The sequence below is a fragment of the Lissotriton helveticus genome, chromosome 4_1 (genome assembly GCF_964261635.1).
Source record: "Lissotriton helveticus chromosome 4_1, aLisHel1.1, whole genome shotgun sequence".
Taxonomy (NCBI): domain Eukaryota; kingdom Metazoa; phylum Chordata; class Amphibia; order Caudata; family Salamandridae; genus Lissotriton; species Lissotriton helveticus.
In genome coordinates this window covers 1,627,692,298-1,627,708,860 of record NC_136063.1, presented here as the reverse complement: position 1 = coordinate 1,627,708,860, position 16,563 = coordinate 1,627,692,298, and positions in this window count along the sequence as shown.

Sequence of the window (16,563 nt, the reverse complement as noted above, 5' to 3'; positions counted from 1 at the left end):
ATTAACATGGGAAAAACGCGTTTTGGGACCCCCCTTTTTTCTCGGCCCCCCCTTGACGAACCCCCCCAAAATTTTCAGGGGCTGCTCAGAAACAAAATGTGCCATTTTCCTGAAAATTTCAGCCCATTCCGTCCACAAACGCCAAAGTTATTAGACATAGAATTATCAAAAATCCCATAGAGAAAAAATCCTAACTATATATACCTACTGGCGACCGCCAGTAGGTAATATAGATATATATATATATATATGTATATATATATATGTGTATATACATCCTCTAGGACTCCGCCTGTTACAGATTTGCAGCACTCACGGGGTGGTTTTTCAAAAAGGATTTATTAAAAAACCTTTAGATGTGCTAAAGGTTTTTTAATAAATCGTTTTTGAAAAACCACCCCCGTGAGTGCTGCAAATCTGTAACAGGCGGAGTCCTGGAGGATGTTTGGAGCTGAATATATGTGACGGGTACACCCCTGTTAAGCAGGCACCCACTTGGGAGTGCGGCAGGCTGGTGTTGTTGGAGCTGTGGGGGATATATATATATATATATATATATATTACCTACTGGCGGTCGCCAGTAGGTAGTTATAGTTAGGATTGTTTTCCATAGGGAAATCGCAACATTCTATTGGGAATAACTTTGGCGCCGGTTGAGGAATCTGCCTGAAATTTTCCTCGAATTTGCCTCGCGGCTCTCCGCTCCTTCCCTGAAAGTTTGGGGGGCATTCGTCAAGTGGGGGCCGAGATAAAAGGGGGGTCCCAAAACATGTTTTCCCCATGTTAATTTCCATAGGGCGGTTGGACTCACTTTTAGCCCGAACGGCTGAATGGTTTTCCACCAAACTTGGCAAAATTGTAGGGACTGGTAGCCCGATGTGCCTTTGCTATGTCTCAAGATATGTTCTCCAGTGGATGTTGAGTAATTTAGGTTCTAACAAATACATATATCTATAAGCGCGCCCCGGTACGCGCACCGGGGAGCGCTCCGGGCGCGCCACGCGACTTGCGCACGGAAAGCTGATTGGCTCTCGTGTGTCTGTAAACATTCCAAACAGTCCGGAGCGGCCGCCATCTTGTGTCTCGATAGGATCGAGAAACAAGAGGTGGCAAAAACAAAGGGGGAAATAACCAAAAGGGGGCAGGGTAGACCCCCCCCTGACCCTCTAGGTTTGATGTGGGGGCCATAAAAGGGTCCCGCGGGTGAAAACATTTTTTAATTTTTTTTCAATTTTCGCGGGGGGAGCGCCCGGTACGCGGACCGGGGAGCATACCGGGGAGCATACCGGGGAGCGTACTTTGGGGAAAAATAGTGAAAATAGTAGTGTAAAAAAATCATTTTGAGTGATTAGAGGTAGGGTAGCTCTGAAAAGAGCTTTTGGGTTCTGTGGCTGTTTTAGGTACCTACAAGTACGTCCCATACACACACAACCCCACACTCCCACAGCCACACACTCCGCACACATACCTCACACACGCACACCTCCACCCACACCCAAACACCCCACCCCCCCACACCGACACCTTACACATCCACACCCACACCCACACACCCACACCTCATCCCTCCCCCAACACACACACACACACGCACACACAGACACCCCACACACACACACCTCCCCCTCCCACACACACACACACACACACCTCACATACATACCCACACATCCCACACATACACACACATCCTACACACATACCACCCACACTCACACACCTCCCACACATACCTCACACACCCACACCTACACTCAAACACCCCACACACACACACACACACACCTTACACACCTACACCCCCACCCACACCCACATACCCCACACACCTACACACACCTATACACCTCACCCCCCGACACACACACACACACACTTCACAGAGACACCCCACCACCCCCCCCCCCACCTCCCCCCCACACATGGGGAAAACTCAGTGAAACAGTAAAATCATAATTTAAAGTGCTTAGAGGTAGGGTAGCTCTGAATAGAGTTGTTGTGTTGTGTGGGTGATTTAAGTACCAACATGTAGATACCAATGCAGAGTCTTAAATTCAATGTACACCTTTTTTTCTGTAGATGTCTTGCATGTTGTTACAGAAGTTATTGTGGTATATGGAATCCATACCATAGTCTGTCAGGAAAGCAGAAACAGATCCTTTAAGTACTCCTTGAGAAGACCTAGGGGATCATGGGTAGTCTACCCTGCTCCCTTATGATGTTTTAAAATTGGACAGTATACTGTAAGTTTCACTTTATACTATAATATAAACATAAATCCTATAAGTACTCCCTGAGAAGACCTAGGGGATCATGGGTAGTCTACCCTGCTCCCTTATGATGTTTTAAAATTGCACAGTATACTGTAAGTTTCACTTTATACTATAATATAAACATAATCATTTTGGTAGTACTTCATGAATTAGATATAAAAATGAATAATGTCTCAAACAATTTTTAATTATTAAATAAAAATATATTGGTTAGAATTTTCATAGTTCAATAAAACTTCCAGCATTAGATCATCTGGAATCTCCTCAAAAATGCATGTTTCTATATCTTGTAAACATTCAATAAGTTGTTGATCCATAAAATCTTCTTCAACAAAATCTTCATTAAGAATCTCCTCATATGTAATCTCGAAGGAAAGATTGATGTTTTCTTGCTCCCCTTCCATTTTTTTGCTGTAAATTGCATAAAAAATAACTATATCAGTAGAGTTAGGGCACTGTTGGGTTTAAGTTCAGACAGGTAGTTCTGATTTTTTAACAGTGAAGTTAACTTTGGGCAGTGTATGGTAACAGGCAGGAAGTAGAAATATAAAAAAGTGCCTGTGAAGAAGCGTAAGTAAATTCATAATTATAGCAGAGAAGCCTAAGTCAATCCATAAATATAACAGAGGAGCCTATCTCTATGTATAACTATAGCAGAGGGACAGTAAATAACTATCAGAAAACGTTTTTACAAATTAACTTAAAGTGCCCCTTACAAATTATCAACTTACTTTACAGAGAGATGAAGAAGGCAAAATGCGAAAATCCTTTCAAGATGTACCTCAGGTAGTTGTAGTCAAAATGGCCGTGTTTCCCTCTCCTTTTTCATTTATATTCATGTACATATTCAATCAAATGTCAGGAAAAAAGTAGAAAATGAAAGTAACATTTTAATTGGTTGTAAATTCTAACACTTCAGATGTGTTTTTGTCATGTAATTTACCTCAGGATATTTAGACAATGCTACAGCTGAAATGGCTCAATGGAATTCCACCAAATTTGGGAAAATGGTAGGGATTGGTATGTAGTAGGGCCTATTCTATATTTGGTGAAAGTGTCTCCAGTGTTTTTTATGTAAACTAACTTTTAAAATGTTTTGGGAGCGCTTCCCGGTGCGCGCCCCGGTGCGCGCCCCGGTACGCGTACCGGCAGCGCAACGGGAGTCCTCCATCTTATATTTCGGTAGATTTGAGACACAAGATGGAGGACAAACCACGTTGGGAATGGGTAAAAGGGGGCACGGTAGACACTCCCTGACCCCCTAGGTTTTCTGAGGGGGGCTTAGGAGGCCCATGTAGGCCGAAAAGAAACAATTTTATTTAAATTTTCGCGGGGGGAGTGCCCGGGAAGCATACCGGGAGCGTACTTTGGTGAAAAACAGTGAAAAAAGTTAGAGTAAAGTAATCATTTTGAGTGATCAGAGGTAGGGTAGCTCTGAAAGGAGCTTTTGGGTTCTGTGGCTGATTTAGGTACCTACAAGTAGGTTCCAATGCACAGTCTTATATTCAGGAGGAATATTCTATTCCCCTCATCTGAGAAGTGCATACCATCTCTTCTGTATATATCTTGCATGTTGTAACGCAAGTTGTTGTTGTATATTGAACCAATTCCATAGTCTCTCATGTAAGCAGAAACAGATTTATTCACATGTTTCCGTGCTTTCTCAAATTGTGGACAAAATTGGTTGGACCACTTCCATTTCTGTCTTTGGCATATATTGGAATATACCAAGGCAGTTTGAGGAAAAAGTGCCATCAATTGCTCAAAGGTGTCCTTTAAAAGCATTTCCAGACCTACCCCAGTCAAAGTGCCTAAGTCATTTCCACCACAGTGCAGAATTATGAGGTTAGGGTGTGGCAGATGCAAAAAGGTTTTCACCAATGGTATCAATTGATGACATCTCAATCCTCTTTGGCCAATCCATTTTATGTGCACATTTGGTAAATCAGGGTTGTGAAAATTTCTGATAGCTACATCCACTGGGCTGAAAGGTATGCAGCCATGTCCAATAATCCAGACAGAATACATGGTAAGAGGAGGTTCTGGTGCAGTCAGATGAAGTGTGGGAATGAAGTGGCAGTTGGAACAGTATGAGTTTGCAAAAAAAAACTGTGGAGTTTCAGTGCTCTTGAATCACAAGCAATGATTGGTGGATTCAGATAGTTGAACACTGGAAGTTAGGGTGCATGGTTCTGTTCTGTGAAAGAAGCAATTTGAATGGTTAAGAAAAAGTCATTTAAAGAAAGATTGCAGCGGATAAGCTGGTGTATTGAGAGGTTAAACTTCCTTGTTTAGTTCATTTGCAACATTGTAGAATAAACTTTTAACCCTGAGAGCTCAGTGAGGAGGGAGTTGCTATGGTAACAGGTAGAAAAGGCTGAGGGGGGGAAGGGTGTTGGTTTGAAAATAGAGAGGGAAGAGTTTTGATTGGTTACCATGTGCAATATGTGTGTAGAATTAGAGGTTCTCTGTGCCATTCATGGTTGCAGTGCCTGGAGTACATACCTTTTGCTCTGCTAAAGAAATATTGGTGGTGTGTCTGACACTGTTCTCAATCTCCTAAAGCATTTGTAAAGGCGGGTAATGATTCATTTAATATACTTAGAGACTTGTATACTCTATGGAGAAGATTTGGAAGCAAATTGTGGTTTTTTAATGTTGCTTTGTGTCATGCTTTTTGATAATGCTTGGTAAAAAGTTTTTACTGCATAGAGGAATTGTATTTTGTAAAATTGTGAAGTTTCAGTAGTGACATGGAATTATTGTACATAGGACCTGTGCTGTGTTTCTTAAATGTGATGTCAAAAACAATTTCGGGGAAAATGAATGGCTTTTACATTTTTTAGAAGGAATAAATAATGTGTGCATGCTTAAAGAAATAAATTTGACCCTTTCACAATGATGTTACCTGTGTTAACTCAGTGTAGGAAGCACATTGAGTTTCTTTGCATAGAGGAATTGTATTTTGTAAAATTGTGAAGTTTCAGTAGTGACATGGAATGCTTGTACATAGGACCTGTGCTGTGTTTCTTAAATGTGATGTCAAAAAGATTTTGTGGAAAATGAATGGCTTTTACATTTTTGAGAAGCAATAAAGAGGGTCTGCATGCTTAAAGAAAAAAAATTGACCCTTTCACAATGATGTTACCTGTGTTAACTCAGAGTAGGAAGCACATTGAGTTTCTTTGCTGTTGGTTCGTGTCATTTTTTTTGATAATGGTTGAATTTCAGTAGTGAAATGGAATGCTTGTACATAGGACCTGTGCTGTGTTTCTTAAATGTGATGTCAAAAACGATTTTGAGGAAAATTAATGGCTTTTACATTTTTGAGTAGGAATAAATAGTGTCTGCATGCTTAAAGAAATAAATTTGACCTTTTCACAATGATGTTACGTGTGTTAACTCAGTGTAGGAAGCACATTGAGTTTGTTTGCATAGAGGAATTGTATTTTGGAAAATTGTGAAGTTTCAGTAGTGACATGGAATGCTTGTACATAGGACCTGTGCTGTGTTTCTTAAATGTGATGTCAAAAACGATTTTGTGGAAAATGAATGGCTTTTATATTTTTGAGAAGGAATAAAGAGTGTCTGCATGCTTAAAGAAATAAATTTGCCCCTTTCACAATGATGTCACCTGTGTTACCTCAGATTAGGAAGTAGATTGTGCAGATGAGGTGAGGCATGTCCAGAGGTACAGAGGAGGTGAGGCCTTTGTTCAAGACTGTAGTGGGAGAGAGGGCTTTCCTGGGGAGCATAGGTGGTGAGGCTTGTGTCTAAGAGTGCAGTGGACAAGGCTTCATGAAGCCTATCCCCGACTGCACTCTTAGACACAGGCGTCAATTTGACTCTTTACAATGATGTTACCTGTGTTAACTCAGTGTAGGAAGCACATTGAGTTTGTTTGCATAGAGGAATTGTATTTTGTAAAATAGTGAGGTTTCAGTAATGACATGGAATGCTTGTACATAGGACCTGTGCTGTGTTTCTTAAATGTGAAGTCAAAAACGATTTTGGGGAAAATGAATGGCTTTTACATTTTTGAGATGGAATAAATAGTGTTTGCATGCTGAAAGAAATAAATTTGACCTTTTCAGAATGATGTTACCTGTGTTAACTCAGTGTAGGAAGCACATTGAGTTTCGTTGCATAGAGAAAATGTATTTTGTAAAATTGTGACGTTTTAGTAGTGACATGGTCTTACTTTTGGAGTGGAATCATACCTATTTTGTTGTTGTCATTGCAAAGGTACTGCTGTGCTGTGTTTCTTAAATGTGATGTCAAAAACGATTTTGGGGAAAAATAATGACTTTTAGATTTTTGAGAAGGAATAAAAAGTGTCTGCATGATTAAATAAATATATTTCAACCTTTCACAATAATGTCACCTGTGTTACCTCAGATTAGGAAGTAGATTGTGCAGTTGGGGTGAGGCATGTCCAGAGGGACAGAGGAGGTGAGGTCTGTGTTCAAGACTGTAGTGGGAGAGAGGCCTTTCCTGGGGAGTACAGGTGGTGAGGCCTGTGTTTAAGAGTGCAGTGGACTAGACTTTATGAAGCCTGTACCCACCGGCACTCCTAGACACAGGTCTCACCTTCTTTGTACCCGTGGACAGATCTCTCTTCCACTACACTCTTCAATACAGGCCTCACCTCTTCTGCACCCCTAGACAATCCTCACCTCATCTGCAACCCTGAATAGACTTTAACTAATCTGTATCCTTAGACAGGCCTCAGCTTATTTACACCCTTGGACATGCGTCACCTCATCTGCACCCAGTTACCATCAATTATACACAATACATTGAGGCCTGTCCAGAGGACACAGATGAGATAAGGCTTGTCCAAGGGTGAGAGGAGGTCAGTCCTCTCCACTGTACTCATGGACACTGAATGCTTATACATAGGACCTGCAGTGTGTGTCTAAAATGTTATTTAAAAAACGATTTTGGTGCAAATGAATGAGTTTTAGATTTTTGAGAAGGAATAAATAGTGTCTGCATGATTAAATGCATATATTTCATCCTTTCACAATAATGTCTCTTGTGTTACTTCAGATTAGGAAGTAGATTGTGCAGATGAGGTGAGGCATGTCCAGAGGGACAGAGGAGGTGAGGCCTATGTTCAAGACTGTAGTGGGAGAGAGGCCTTTCCTGGGAAGCATAGGTGGTGAAGCCTGTGTGTAAGAGTGCAGTGGACTAGACTTCATGAAGCCTATCCCCTACTGCACTCTTAGACACAGGTCTCATCTTCTTTGTACCTGTGGACAGAGCTCTTTTCCACTACACTCTTCAATACAGGCCTCACCGCTTCTGCACCCCTGGAGAATCCTCACCTGATCTGTAACCCTGAATAGACCGTTTGCTTTTTGTCATTGCTTTGTTGTTTGGTAATAGTGGTCTATAATGTGCTATTTTTTTCTTTAACACAGATTGAAATCAAGATTTCAAGAGTAAGGAAAGATGCCCTCAAGGCAAAGGAGAAGAAAACATGATAACCGCAAAAAAACAAAAACAGCAACTCTTCCACAACAAATACTTCAAAAAACAGGAACAAAGCTCCTGGTAAGACAACTAAGTCTTTCTTACGGAACATATGTAGATAAAAAAAAAACTGTTGGACAGCATGTAGGAAAAGAGAATGAGAGAGTAAATTTGAAAAGGAAGGAGAGACCCTCAAAAAATCTTACAACTGGAGCAGGAGAGAATAATATGTATAGGAATAGAAGGCAGAATCAGTTTAGAGACATTCGTAAACGAATGTTTCGCAGTAGGGTGGTTTTAAATTTGTTAAAAACATTAGGAAAGGTAAACAGAGAGCTGCTTTTTATAAGAAAAAGAAAAGTGTAGAGCAGATTGTTGATCAGGCTTTTGAAGTTTAGAAAAAATTATTTATTTTAATAATCAATAGAATTAGGACACTTAACAAGACAATTGATGTTTTCAAATCAAACAGTAGATGGAAAAGAGTAATTAATCGGACTAATTTTTTTAAAGTTTTTTCAGGAGAATGGATGCACAGTTTAAGTTGTGAGCCATTTTTTAATGAGGAGAGTTACTTCCAGGAGAATGATTTAGTGCATGCAGTTGACACCAGTGGTCGAGCATATGAGGTGAAAGACGGTTGTCCGATTGAAAAAGAGAAACTTGTGCCTAGAGAACCAGAAGAGGTGTTAACTGATGAAGTTTTAGGGAGACGTACTAAGGGTCCAGTGTACACTTGGAAGTGTAGTAGTATTTGTAGTGTGCGACAGGAATCAATTGATTTGTTTTGTAATTTCTTACGAACATATAGAAAGAAAAGTCTAAAGCAGAAAATGAAGTTGTTGCAAATCTTAGATCCTTGCAGAGTGAGAGAAACACAGGTTTGCAAGGGTATTTACTGGCTTGTCTTTCTAGAAAAGTCTGTCAGAGTGTGTTTCATCATTTTAGGATGTTAGCAGTGCATCATACCAAAATGAGGAAATTAGTGAGAATGTTGTATTATGCAAAAAGTCCAGCACTTAAGCTTAAACAATTAAACAGTGCTCTTTTGCATGGAACTGAATTAGATGTGAAGAAGATTTGTGAAGAAATTGAGATTTGTTATTTTGGTGAAAAAGAGGACAGTGTAGAAATTGAGACAGAAATTCAAGGTAATGTGGAAGACAATGTACAGATTTCAAGTACAGAAAAGTTTGACCAGGAAATTACCAGGTTTAAGGTGAAATCAAGTGAAAGGCCTAATTTTACTTGTGTGTGTTGTCGACAAACTCATTATAAGCATCAAACTAGATTAGTTGATTTATATGTAAAAAGTGAAAAGATAAATAATTATGAGTGGAAGGATTTTGCAACTTATTTGTGGGTAGAGAATTGTTTTGATTTGAGTTCTGATCAGCGTATTTGTAAATATTGTTATGATAAATTAAATCAAAACAGAATGCCTGCTAGAGCTGTTCATAATAATCTGGAGTTGGTAGATATTCCTCCTGAATTAATGGATTTAAATACATATGAGTCTATTTTGATTCAATGTGTCCATCCTTTTCAGGCTATTGTTCGCATGGAGCCTAAGATAGGGAAATTGCCTCCTCCAGATTTACAGAGAGGATTAAAGGGAAGAGTTGCTTATTTGCCTCTAGATTTCAAGAAAAATATTGATACCATTGGTGTAGAGAAAGTGGAAGAGGAACCTCTGGTTATTCTAGTCAATGGGGTTCCGACAAAGAGTAAGAAAATCTGGCAAGATTTAGTGGATGTTAGGAAAGTCAAAAAGGCAACGTTGTATTTGGTCAAAAACAAAGAGTACTACAAATATGTATGTGTTGAAGCAGAGGAAATAGCTGCAGATGAAGACAGTGATTGTTCAGTCGGCCAAATTGAAAAGTTGATGTGTCTAGAAGTGAAGAAATATATGAACATTATACTGTTCATCCTTTGCATTCCAAAGAAGTGATGGGGAATGCGATTGACTTGTTTCAAATGAATGGTCGATTACAAAACTGTTGAACATCTCATTATAAATGCAGAAAGGTACATCAATTGACTAGATTTCATTTATATTGCCTTTAATCAAGCCGTTAACAGTGGTCTACTGCATTTATGCATGTATTATATTACACATTCATACAATACATGAAATTTCAATTAGTTCATTAATTCGTGCTCCGTGATCGTCAGGTAAAGAAAGGGATTCTAAGAGGGGTAGGTTGTGTGTGGAAAAGAATAGGGGACAAAGAAAAAGTAATGTCCTTTGAACACTTCATTCATATTCACCGAAACTTTTCAAATCATGTGGTAAAATACAATTTGATGCCACAATATACACTATACACATTATTTAAACATGGTTCATTTCCCAGATAAGTGTGTATGTGTAGGTCATAATGTCGACGTTTCGACCCCCAAAATCCAGGGTAAGTAGATCCTCAGTTCGGGGTCTTCCTCAGGACAGTTAAAAACAATGACAGTGAGCACCTAGGAGAACAAACAAGTGTGTGTCACTGGGTGTAGTCAAATTCAATAATTGAGTAATTAAAAAGGGGCCCATGATGGGAATGTACCTACATGCACAGGCGATCGAGTGGTGGCCCGTCTGAGTTGGGACTCGTGCCTGGGACGTTATTCGCTAAAGAAAATTAATTACAATTAGGAAGGATAAAGATAAAGATGGCTAGCATTTTCAACAACCTTGAGATTGTAGATAAACCGCGACTTACTCAGTTCACCCCCGCAGTGGAAGGCGATACTGGTATCGGTCTGACTGTGGGCGAGGCAAGCGTCCTTCTATCAGCAAGCGGTCCAGTCGGACGTGTAGATTAGTTACACCGTCTATAAAAAAGGTAAAGAAATTGTATTCCTTACGGCGATCACTAAATGTGGTCGAGACGAACAATGACAGGGGGTGGGCGCTTAAGGTTAACCCGCCCTAGGTGGCGCCCCACCTAAACGGTATGAAAGGTTACCATGCAGCGATCTCGTGTGGAGAACGATAATCACATAGGGGTTTCCCACCTGTGGGTATTGCCGACCACATTTAGTGATCGCCGTAAGGAATACAATTTCTTTACCTTTTTTATAGACGGTGTAACTAATCTACACGTCCGACTGGACCGCTTGCTGATAGAAGGACGCTTGCCTCGCCCACAGTCAGACCGATACCAGTATCGCCTTCCACTGCGGGGGTGAACTGAGTAAGTCGCGGTTTATCTACAATCTCAAGGTTGTTGAAAATGCTAGCCATCTTTATCTTTATCCTTCCTAATTGTAATTAATTTTCTTTAGCGAATAACGTCCCAGGCACGAGTCCCAACTCAGACGGGCCACCACTCGATCGCCTGTGCATGTAGGTACATTCCCATCATGGGCCCCTTTTTAATTACTCAATTATTGAATTTGACTACACCCAGTGACACACACTTGTTTGTTCTCCTAGGTGCTCACTGTCATTGTTTTTAACTGTCCTGAGGAAGACCCCGAACTGAGGATCTACTTACCCTGGATTTTGGGGGTCGAAACGTCGACATTATGACCTACACATACACACTTATCTGGGAAATGAACCATGTTTAAATAATGTGTATAGTGTATATTGTGGCATCAAATTGTATTTTACCACATGATTTGAAAAGTTTCGGTGAATATGAATGAAGTGTTCAAAGGACATTACTTTTTCTTTGTCCCCTATTCTTTTCCACACACAACCTACCCCTCTTAGAATCCCTTTCTTTACCTGACGATCACGGAGCACGAATTAATGAACTAATTGAAATTTCATGTATTGTATGAATGTGTAATATAATACATGCATAAATGCAGTAGACCACTGTTAACGGCTTGATTAAAGGCAATATAAATGAAATCTAGTCAATTGATGTACCTTTCTGCATTTATAATGAGATGTTCAACAGTTTTGTAATCGACCACCCTTTTGCATATAACATTGTACTGACCCAGGTCGATGAGGTAAGGGTTAACCCCATTATTACCTAACATTGTTTCAAATGAAAGCAGCAAAAGGAAGTTCCATTAGTGTATGGGAAGAAAGTTTGGAAGCTCGCTGTTTTCCACATTTATTTCCAACAGGTCGAGGTGGACGATATGACGATCGACCACTTCAAATTCCTGCATCTGAATATCGAACTGTAAGATTATATGCTCAAGATCCAAGGTTTCGTCAATGCATTCCTTATTTGTTTCATCTACTGTATGAAAGTGACTTGTCTGGGCTTTCTTATGCAGTAAACCATATACTGAAAAGTGGAGCACATCTGCAAAATGTTTCGGCGAGGGACTTTATGGAGAAAGTGAATCTGCAAGATAATATTTTGGAATCTCATTTAATCAATCTCATGGCATGTCAGCGTGGTAAAAACGAGTATTGGTACCGTCGTCATGGGGAATTGAAATGTATGCTAAGAAACTTAGGAACTCCTACATGGTTCCTCACTCTTAGCTGTGCCGAGTATGCATGGGACGACTTACTTCAATTTCTACGAGAGGCAAATGCAAATATACAAAATATAGAATTGAAAACACCTGGAGAACTGTGTTTTTTGGATCCAGTGAATGTATGCAGATATTTTAATCATAGATTTGAAGCTATGATGTCTTTTATTACCAACAAAAAAAATCCTCCCCTTGGAGAGGTTTTGGATTTCTTTTGGAGAAAGGAGTATCAAGCGAGAGGTGCTCCTCATATACATATGTTGTTGTGGATTAAAGATGCACCCAAATTTGGAACAGATTCGGATGAGACAGTGATGAGCTTCATTGAAGAGTATTCAACATGTGCTGTTCCGAAAACTACCAAAGAAAACAGTTTAAGGCAACAAGTTTTACGCTTTCAATCCCATCATTGTGGGTTCTACACAAAATGTCGTTTCGGCTTTCCACGACCAGTGATTTCTAAAGGAAGAGTCAATAATTTGATGTCTTCTCTACGACATACTGTGACGAGGAAATCACCCAAAAATACATACAATTTAAAAAGAAACGAAGAGTCCAAGTACATCAACGACTACAACCCAGTGATTTTGTCCATGTGGAATGCTAACATGGATATTCAATTCGTTGCTGACAACTCTATTGCTGCGGCTCGATATGTGACGTCTTACATCACAAAAAAAGAAAAGACAGAACTGAAGGAAATGTGGGAGGACATTTCACATGAAAAGAGTCTAAGCAAGAAATTATACAGTTACAGTCTGAAGATGTTGTCGCATCGAGAAATTGGAGCATATGAATGTTCTGATCGATTGTCATCAGCAAGTCTCTATGCCAAATCTAGAACCATCATTTGGATAAGTCTGGGTCTTGCTGCAACACGAAACCGAGTTTTGAAATCTGTACAAGAAATAGAGTATTTGGCGGAGAAAGAACCAGAAAGTACAAATATTTTGAAGACAAACATGTTGGATACATACTATCCAAATAGAAGTCCTCACCTTGAGAACGCTTGTCTCTATGAAGTTCTTCAAAGCTATATTTATAAGAGGAACATCAGAGAAGATATCAATAATGGAATATATGTTGTCATTGGATGTGAAGGATGTCTAGTGAAACAGAGAAAAGGTCATTTGATTAATCATCGAAAATTGAGTTGTGAAAATCCAGACAAAAGAGAATTTTACTATTTGGCTCTTTTGCAACTCTTTAAACCATGGCGTACAGAAGAGGAACTACTTGGAGATTTTCTCTGTTATGAAGACTCTTTTAATGCAACGAAGGATACCATAGAATGTCCTGTTTTTCCAAATTATCTGCAAATGTTGAATGAAGAAATAGAGCAAGAAGCAACAATTGCTGCAGAGATTGCGAGAGACAGTTCTCAAGACAGTCAGAGTTCTGCTTCATTGAGTCAGGATCCACTAGGAGGACCAATTATCCAAAATGAAGCTGCCACTGCCATGGATGAGGTGGAAAGAGCTATGGAGCAAGCTCAAGAGGATGTAATTAATTTAGAAGATTTGGTGAAACAATTAAACCTTGAGCAGAAACAGATATATGACGAAGTCACAGAACAGGTTAAACATAGATTCAGTCATGAGAAGAAAGAGTGCTCATGTACATCATTTAAGCCTGTCCGACTGTACGTGAGTGGAGAAGCGGGAACTGGAAAAAGTTTTCTGATTAAAGCAATTGCAACTTATCTGCAGAAAAGGACTGAATCACCGCTGTCTTGTGTTGATACCGCTCCAACTGGGCTGGCAGCACATAATATTAAAGGGATTACTTTACATCGTTTACTGATGCTGCCAGTGGAGCATGATAACAAATTGCAATACCACAAGCTATCTGGAGATTCGTGTTCCGAAGTTTCCAGAGTCCTGAAGAAAATGAAACTTCTTATCATTGATGAAGTAAGCGTGGTCTCAAATCTAATGCTTGCTTTTGTACCTTTGAGAATGCAAGAAATTCTTAGAACAGAGTATGATGTGTTATTCGGAGGAAAACACATTATTGTTTTTGGAGATCTACTGCAGTTGACTCCAGTGAAAGGACACCCAGTGTTTAAAATGGTCACGCATGAAGATACCAGGAAGTGCCTAGGAAGCATTGGAAACGTTAATATATGGTTAAATTTCAAATATGCAGAAGGCAAAGGATGAAGATTATAAAAATATTCTACAAGATGTAAGAATCGGAAAAATAAGTCAGCATGGAAAAGAAGCTTTACATGGACGATTAATTTCAAATTTGTACCCAAATAAAAAGATTCTTCCAGAGAATATTTTTAAGAAAATTAACGAGAAGAAATCTGGCATATGTTTGATGCCAACTCTGAAAGAATGTTCCATGTTCAACAACAAAATGTTAAAGTTAGAAAATGAAGAGATAGTGAAACTGGAAGCTATAGATAAAATAGAGCATATGGGAGCAACAATTATTTTGTCAGAAAATTTTAAATCAAAATTGGATTCATTAGAGAAGACTATATCTAAAACTGCTGGTTTTGAAAAGACTGAATGTGTGTTTAAATTGTCGTATCATTTTGAGAAGGAATTTAAATGTTGAAAGAGGTCTGGTAAATGGAGCAATGGGTCATGTTGTTGGTTTTGTGAATTACAAAAATAGGGATGGAATTGAAATTTTAAAAATTCAATTTGATGGCATTGACGAAATAGAACAAATTTGTCGTTGTTCAGCTAGATTTTTGCTTGTGAAAGACTTATATGTTCGCCGAAAACAGTTTCCTGTTTGTTTGGCATATGCAGTGACAATTCATAAATCTCAAGGTTTAAGTGTAGATAGTGCTTTGGTGAACATTGGAAGTTCTGTGTTTAAAGAGGGTATGGCATATGTGGCATTATCACGAGTCAGAACTTTATCAGGATTGTACTTGATTGAGTGTGATGAAACAAAGATTTGTGCTGATCTAGATTGTGTTAAAGAATACAATAGGTTAAGAAGAGAGTATGCTCCACATTTGCCTCAATATCCTCTGTTTGAAAAAAGTGTGGTAGGCCGAAAAAGAAGAAATGAGAATAATTGCAGTGAGGTAGTAGCAAAAAGACAAAAAGTAGATGAAACTGTAATTGTAAGGAGAAAGAAAAAGGATTCTGTTGAAGATGTTGTTGGATTTCAGTTTGAAAACAGTTCTGGTGTCAACTGCTATGCTAATGTAGTGGTTAATGTTGTTTTTTTTTTCAAAATTTACAAGAACAGATTGTTGAAAATCGGGATCAAACATTCTGCTGTTTATTGAATTCTGTGTTTGAGAAATGTAGCAGTGATAGAGCAAAAATAGAAAGTGTTTCAGAAATTAGAAATCTTCTAGACATATGTTCTGGTCAAAATCAATTTTCACAGATAATTCAGCAGGATTGTCAGGAATTTTTAATGTATATGTTTGATGTTTTGGAAGATGAAGGTGTAGATATAAAAAATCTTTTTTAACTTTCTCATCAATTGCAGCATGACTGTGATAACTGTACTTCATCAAGTAGTACTAGAATAGACACTGAAAGATTTATATATTTGAGTTTACCAGACTGCAAATCAGTGCCTTTTAATAATCTCGTTAAAGCAGCTGATCACAATATGGTGTGTACCCAATGTAAGTCTGCAATGCTGTCCACATTATTTCTACAAAGTTATGGTCACTATGTCATTTTAATGTTCCAACGATGTAGACCTGATGGAACAAAATTGACAACTTCTATTAAAAATTTTGTGGCTTCTCAGTTATCAATTTCAGTAAGAACGTTTGCAACTGTAGCTATTATTTTTCATGACGGTCCTTCAACAACATCAGGGCATTACACATGCTATTTAAAAAGTTGTAAAGGTTGGACCCTTTGTAATGACAGTCATTTGACTTTAAAACAACGTTTGCCTTTTGACTTAAAAAATTTATATCTAGTGTTTTTACAACCAAAAATTAAGTAAAGGTAATTGGCCTATGAAGACGGGAGCAGTTAATAAAGGTTAGTTTGCTGTTTAAAATTATATTCTGAGTAAAAGTGATCAAGATAATATAAAAAATTGAGTTGTCATATAGGTACTGTAAGTGGATCTCATAGTAAGTGATATGAGTATTATAGGAAATGATGAACATGAGTGAGTCAGAGATAAAATTACGAAAATTTAAATATTGTGAAAATGTTGTTTGAGTCTTTCTTTCAGAACGTCAGAAAAACTGTAATTTTAGAGTTTGTTTTAAGTAATTTGAAAATATACTGATACATCTGACACTAATTGGCCTTAAGGAATGGTGAAGGAATGAGTAAAGAGTCATGACTGAAAAAAGGAGTATATGAAAATAATGAAAATATTTCAGATGTTCTTGGAGCTTTTCTTCTAGAAAGTCGAT